This window comes from Sander lucioperca, chromosome 16 (assembly GCF_008315115.2).
Source record: "Sander lucioperca isolate FBNREF2018 chromosome 16, SLUC_FBN_1.2, whole genome shotgun sequence".
NCBI classification, from domain to species: Eukaryota; Metazoa; Chordata; class Actinopteri; order Perciformes; family Percidae; genus Sander; species Sander lucioperca.
The window spans coordinates 24,143,438-24,151,507 of NC_050188.1; the positions used below are offsets into that span (position 1 = coordinate 24,143,438).

Below are 8,070 nucleotides of genomic sequence, written 5' to 3' on the forward strand. Positions count from 1 at the left end.
CCTCTCTCTCTCTTCCCTCTCTCTCTCTCTTCCCTCTCTCTCTATTCCCTCTCTCTCTATTCCCTCTCTCTCTATTCCCTCTCTCTCTATTCCCTCTCTCACTATTCCCTCTCTCTCTCTATTCCCTCTCTCTCTATTCCCTTCTCTATTCCCTCTCTCTCTATTCCTCTCTCACTATTCCCTCTCTCTCTATTCCCTCTCTCCTATTCCTCTCTCTCTATTCCCTCTCTCTATTCCCTCTCTCTCTATTCCCTCTCTCTCTATTCCCTCTCTCTCATTCCCTCTCTCTCTCTATTCCCTCTCTCTCTATTCCCTCTCTCTCATTCCCTCTCTCTCTATTCCCTCTCTCTCTCTATTCCCTCTCTCTCTTTTCCCTCTCTCTCTCTATTCCCTCTCTCACTATTCCCTCTCTCTCTATTCCCTCTCTCTCATTCCCTCTCTCTCTCTATTCCCTCTCTCTCATTCTCTCTCTCTCTATTCCCTCTCTCTCTATTCCTTCTCTCTCTATTCCCTCTCTCTATTCCCTCTCTCTCTATTCCCTCTCTCTCATTCCCTCTCTCAGTATTCCCTCTCTCTTTCTATTCCCTCTATCTATTCCCTCTCTCTCTCATTCCCTCTCTCTATTCGCTCTCTCTCTCTATTCCCTCTCTCTATTCCCTCTCTCTCTCTATTCCCTCTCTCTCTATTCCTTCTCTCTCTATTCCCTCTCTCTCTATTCCTTCTCTCTCTATTCCCTCTCTCTCTATTCCCTCTCTCTCTATTCCCTCTCTCTCTATTCCCTCGCTCACTATTCCCTCTCTCTATTCCCTCTCTCTCTATTCCTTCTCTCTCTATTCCCTCTCTCTCTATTCCCTCTCTCTCTAGTCCCTCTCTCTCTCTATTCCCTCTCTCTCTATTCCCTCTCTCTTTTCCCTCTCTCTCTATTCCCTCTCTCTCTAGTCCCTCTCTCTCTCTATTCCCTCTCTCTCTATTCCCTCTCTCTTTTCCCTCTCTCTCTATTCCCTCTCTCACTATTCCCTCTCTCTCTATTCCCTCTCTCTCTATTCCCTCTCTCTCTCTATTCCCTCTCTCTCTATTCCCTCTCTCTCTATTCCCTCTCTCACTATTCCCTCTCTCTCTATTCCCTCTCTCTCTATTCCTTCTCTCTCTATTCCCTCTCTCACTATTCCCTCTCTCTCTATTCCCTCTCTCTCTATTCCTTCTCTCTCTATTCCCTCTCTCTTTTCCCTCTCTCTCTCTATTCCCTCTCTCTCTATTCCCTCTCTCTCTATTCCTTCTCTCTCTTTTCCCTCTCTCTCTCTATTCCCTCTCTCTCTCTATTCCCTCTCTCACTATTCCCTCTCTCTCTATTCCCTCTCTCTCTATTCCCTCTCTCTCTATTCCCTCTCTCTATTCCCTCTCTCTCTATTCCCTCTCTCTCTATTCCCTCTCTCTCTCTATTCCCTCTCTCTATTCCCTCTCTCTCTATTCCCTCTCTCTCTATTCCCTCTCTCTCTATTCCTTCTCTCTCTTTTCCCTCTCTCTCTCTATTCCCTCTCTCTCTCTATTCCCTCTCTCTCTATTCCCTCTCTCTCTATTCCCTCTCTCTTTTCCCTCTCTCACTATTCCCTCTCTCTCTATTCCCTCTCTCTCTCTATTCCCTCTCTCTCTATTCCTTCTCTCTCTATTCCCTCTCTCTCTATTCCCTCTCTCTCTATTCCCTCTCTCACTATTCCCTCTCTCTCTATTCCCTCTCTCTCTATTCCCTCTCTCTCTATTCCCTCTCTCACTATTCCCTCTCTCTCTATTCCCTCTCTCTCTATTCCCTCTCTCTCTATTCCTTCTCTCTCTATTCCCTCTCTCTTTTCCCTCTCTCTCTCTATTCCCTCTCTCTCTATTCCCTCTCTCACTATTCCCTCTGTATAATGCCTCTGTTCCAGGTCTGATCTATAGTAGTCTCTGGTCCAGGTCTGATCTATCGTGGTCTCTGGTCCAGGTCTGATCTATAGTGGTCTCTGGTCCAGGTCTGATCTATAGTAGTCTCTGGTCCAGGTCTGATCTATAGGTCTGATCTATAGTAGTCTCTGGTCCAGGTCTGATCTATAGTGGTCTCTGGTCCAGGTCTGATCTATAGTGGTCTCTGGTCCAGGTCTGATCTATAGTAGTCTCTGGTCCAGGTCTGATCTATAGGTCTGATCTATAGTAGTCTCTGGTCCAGGTCTGATCTATAGTGGTCTCTGGTCCAGGTCTGATCTATAGTAGTCTCTGGTCCAGGTCTGATCTATAGTGGTCTCTGGTCCAGGTCTGATCTATAGGTCTGATCTATAGTGGTCTCTGGTCCAGGTCTGATCTATCGTGGTCTCTGGTCCAGGTCTGATCTATAGGTCTGATCTATAGTGGTCTCTGGCCCAGGTCTGATCTATCGTGGTCTCTGGTCCAGGTCTGATCTATAGTGGTCTCTGGCCCAGGTCTGATCTATAGTGGTCTCTCTATAATGCCCAGGTCTGATCTATAGTGGTCTCTGGTCCAGGTCTGATCTATAGTGGTCTCTGGCCCAGGTCTGATCTATAGTGGTCTCTGGCCCAGGTCTGATCTATAGTGGTCTCTCTATAATGCCCAGGTCTGATCTATAGTGGTCTCTGGTCCAGGTCTGATCTATAGGTCTGATCTATAGTGGTCTCTGGTCCAGGTCTGATCTATAGGTCTGATCTATAGTGGTCTCTGGTCCAGGTCTGATCTATAGTGGTCTCTGGTCCAGGTCTGATCTATAGTGGTCTCTGGTCCAGGTCTGATCTATAGTGGTCTCTGGTCCAGGTCTGATTTATAGTGGTCTCTGGCCCAGGTCTGATCTATAGTGGTCTCAGGCCCAGGTCTGATCTATAGTGATCTCTGTATAATGCCCAGGTCTGATCTATAGTGGTCTCTGGTCCAGGTCTGATCTATAGTGGTCTCTGGTCCACGTCTGATCTATAGTGGTCTCTGGTCCAGGTCTGATCTATAGGTCTGATCTATAGTGGTCTCTGGTCCAGGTCTGATCTATAGTGGTCTCTGGTCCAGGTCTGATCTATAGTGGTCTCTGGTCCAGGTCTGATCTATAGTGGTCTCTGGCCCAGGTCTGATCTATAGTGGTCTCAGGCCCAGGTCTGATCTATAGTGATCTCTGTATAATGCCCAGGTCTGATCTATAGTGGTCTCTGGTCCAGGTCTGATCTATAGTGGTCTCTGGTCCAGGTCTGATCTATAGTGGTCTCTGGTCCAGGTCTGATCTATAGGTCTGATCTATAGTGGTCTCTGGTCCAGGTCTGATCTATAGTGGTCTCTGGTCCAGGTCTGATCTATAGTGGTCTCTGGCCCAGGTCTGATCTATAGTGTTTATTAAATAGTGAACTAACGGCTAAGTGAGATTTTAGACCAACATGGTTGGGTCAGTAGATTATTATTATTATTTATGTGACGGAGGTGGGCGCGCCCAGCATCATGTCAACAGACTGATCACTCTGAGAATACTGCAAGGTGTTTAGAAACCAAAGCCCTAACCCTCCCTGACTTCTGATTGAATTTAATTTAAACAACTCCTGATTTCGTGGTTGTCATAGTAACGGGTTTTACCTGTGACATCATGTCCGCGTCCCGAAGCTGGAACGAATCAGAGCACAAAACACATTATATTATATATATTATTCTGTCTCTACAATAACCATAGTTAACATTTCTGTCTCTTATAATAAGACACACACACACACACACACACACACACACACACACACACACACACACACACACACACACAGAGACACAGACACACACAGAGACACACACACACACACACACACACACACAGAGACACACACACACACACACACACACACACACACAGAGACACACACACACACACACAGAGACACACACACACACACACACACACACACACACACACACATACACACACACACACACACAGACACACACAGAGACACCACACACACACACACACACACACACACACACACACACACACACACACACACAGACACAGACACACAGACACACACAGACACGCACAGAGACACACACACACACACACACACACACACACACACACACACACACACACACACACAGAGACACAGACACACACACACACACACACACACAGACACACACACACACACACACACACACACACAGACACACACACACACACACACACACACACACACACACACACACACAGTGACACACACACAAACACACACACAGTCTGTCACACACACACACACACACACACACACACACACACACACACACACACACACACACACACACACACACGCACACACATTGTCTTTATAGTAACTAACCCAGGCAGGTTTGATTGTGTCTCTGTGACAGTCACTATACTAGGGTTAGTTACTAGTTAGTACTAACTAGTAACTAACCCTAATTAGTACTAACTAGTAACTAACCCTAACTATTAGTTAGGGTTAGTTACTAGTACTAACTAGTACTAACTAGTAACTAACCCTAACTATTAGTTAACGGTCTTTGGGTCCGTCTGTCTCACCTGTGAGGTCGATGTGAAGACCAGTCACTGTCTCCGTCCCTCCTGATGACATCATCGTCACATCTGATGACATCATCATCACATCTGATGACATCATCGTCACATCTGGTGACATCATTGTCACATCTGGTGACATCATCGTCACATCTGAAGAAAAGATCTTAGTTCTTTTGTTTGTACCCAGCAACATACACAGGCTACGTTTTCTTCTGGAAATATTCTAACTACAGACTGAAATACAGACTGGACTACATACTAGACTACAGACTACAGACTGGACTACAGACTACACACTACAGACTACAGACTACAGACTACAGACTACAGACTACAGACTACAGACTGGACTACAGACTGAAATACAGACTGGAATACATACTAGACTACAGACTACAGTCTACAGACTACAGACTACAGACTACAGACTACAGACTGGACTACAGACTACAGACTACAGACTACAGACTACAGACTACAGACTACAGACTGGACTACAGACTACAGACTGGACTACAGACTGAAATACAGACTGGACTACAGACTACAGACTGGACTACAGACTAAAGACTACGGACAACAGACTGGACTACAGACTAATGACTACAGACTACAGACTAATGACTACAGACTGGACTACAGAGTACAGACTACAGACTACAGACTAATGTCTAATGACTACAGACAAAAGACTGGACTACAGAGTACAGACTACAGACTACAGACTAATGTCTAATGACTACAGACAACAGACTGGACTACAGAGTAATGACTACAGACTACAGACTACACACTGGACTACAGACTAATGACTACAGACTACAGACTACAGACTACAGACTACAGACTAATGACTACAGACTACAGAATAATGACTACAGACTACAGACTAATGACTACAGACTACAGACTGGTCTACAGACTGGTCTACAGACTGGTCTACAGACTACAGACTAATGACTACAGACTACAGACTGGTCTACAGACTGTACTACAGACTAATGACTACAGACTACAGACTAATGACTACAGACTACAGTCTACAGACTGGACTACAGACTACAGACTGGACTACAAACTAATGACTACAGATTACAGACTAATGACTACAGACTACAGAATAATGACTACAGACTGGTCTACAGACTGGACTACAGACTACAGACTACAGACTACAGACTACAGACTTGACTACAGAGTACAGACTACAGACTGGTCTAGAGACTGGACAACAGACTACAGACTAATGACTACAGACTGGTATATAGACTGGACTACAGACTACAGACTAATGACTACAGACTGGTCTACAGAATACAGACTACAGACTAATGACTACAGACTACAGACTAATGACTACAGAATAATGACTACGGACTACAGACTGGTCTACAGACTGGACTACAGACTACAGACTACAGACTGGACTACAGACTACAGACTACAGACTGGTCTATAGACTGGACTACAGACTACAGACTAATGACTACAGACTGGTATATAGACTGGACTACAGACTACAGACTAATGACTACAGACTGGTATATAGACTGGACTACAGACTACAGACTACAGACTACAGACTACAGACTAATGACTACAGACTGGACTACAGACTACAGACTGGTCTATAGACTGGACTACAGACTACAGACTATTGACTACAGACTGGTCTACAGAATACAGAATACAGACTACAGACTACAGACTACAGACTATTGACTATTGACTACAGACTACAGACTACAGACTACAGACTACAGACTGGACTACAGACTACAGAATGGACTACAGACTACAGAGTACAGACTGGACTACAGACTACAGAATGGACTACAGACTACAGACTAAAGACTAAAGACTACAGACTACAGACTACAGACTACAGACTACAGACTAATGACTAATGACTACAGACTAATGACTACAGACTGGACTACAGACTACAGACTAATGACTACAGACTACAGACTGGGCTACAGACTAGACTTCAGACTAATGACTACAGACGACAGACTACAGACTGGACTACAGTCTAGACTACAGACTACAGATTACAGTCTGGACTACAGACTACAGACTGAACTACAGACTACAGACTGGACTACAGACTACAGACTAGACTACAGTCTAGACTACAGACTACAGACTGGACTACAGACTACAGACTGGACTACAGTCTAGACTACAGACTACAGACTACAGACTGGACTACAGACTACATACTGGACCACAGACTGGACTACAGACTACAGACTGGACTACAGACTAAAGACTACGGACAACAGACTGGACTACAGACTAATGACTACAGACTACAGACTAATGACTACAGACTGGACTACAGAGTACAGACTACAGACTACAGACTAATGTCTAATGACTACAGACAACAGACTGGACTACAGAGTACAGACTACAGACTACAGACTAATGTCTAATGACTACAGACAACAGACTGGACTACAGAGTAATGACTACAGACTACAGACTACACACTGGACTACAGACTAATGACTACAGACTACAGACTACAGACTACAGACTACAGACTAATGACTACAGACTACAGAATAATGACTACAGACTACAGACTAATGACTACAGACTACAGACTGGTCTACAGACTGGTCTACAGACTGGTCTACAGACTACAGACTAATGACTACAGACTACAGACTGGTCTACAGACTGTACTACAGACTAATGACTACAGACTACAGACTAATGACTACAGACTACAGTCTACAGACTGGACTACAGACTACAGACTGGACTACAAACTAATGACTACAGATTACAGACTAATGACTACAGACTACAGAATAATGACTACAGACTGGTCTACAGACTGGACTACAGACTACAGACTACAGACTACAGACTACAGACTTGACTACAGAGTACAGACTACAGACTGGTCTAGAGACTGGACAACAGACTACAGACTAATGACTACAGACTGGTATATAGACTGGACTACAGACTACAGACTAATGACTACAGACTGGTCTACAGAATACAGACTACAGACTAATGACTACAGACTACAGACTAATGACTACAGAATAATGACTACGGACTACAGACTGGTCTACAGACTGGACTACAGACTACAGACTACAGACTGGACTACAGACTACAGACTACAGACTGGTCTATAGACTGGACTACAGACTACAGACTAATGACTACAGACTGGTATATAGACTGGACTACAGACTACAGACTAATGACTACAGACTGGTATATAGACTGGACTACAGACTACAGACTACAGACTACAGACTACAGACTACAGACTAATGACTACAGACTGGACTACAGACTACAGACTGGTCTATAGACTGGACTACAGACTACAGACTATTGACTACAGACTGGTCTACAGAATACAGAATACAGACTACAGACTACAGACTACAGACTATTGACTATTGACTACAGACTACAGACTACAGACTACAGACTACAGACTGGACTACAGACTACAGAATGGACTACAGACTACAGAGTACAGACTGGACTAC

General features: G+C 44.5%; 1 long non-coding RNA gene across 1 annotated transcript in view; it reads right to left on the reverse strand.

Moving 5' to 3' along the window:
- Nucleotides 1–4,576, reverse strand: part of LOC118493363 — an 8,840-nt gene extending 4,264 nt beyond the window's left edge. The window contains exons 1-2 of the long non-coding RNA XR_004895328.1: nucleotides 4,544–4,576; nucleotides 3,589–3,615 (exon numbers count right to left, since the gene is read on the reverse strand). This is a non-coding gene — a long non-coding RNA (uncharacterized LOC118493363). The remainder of the gene's footprint in view (nucleotides 1–3,588; nucleotides 3,616–4,543) is intronic.
- Nucleotides 4,577–8,070: the final 3,494 nt, after the last annotated feature.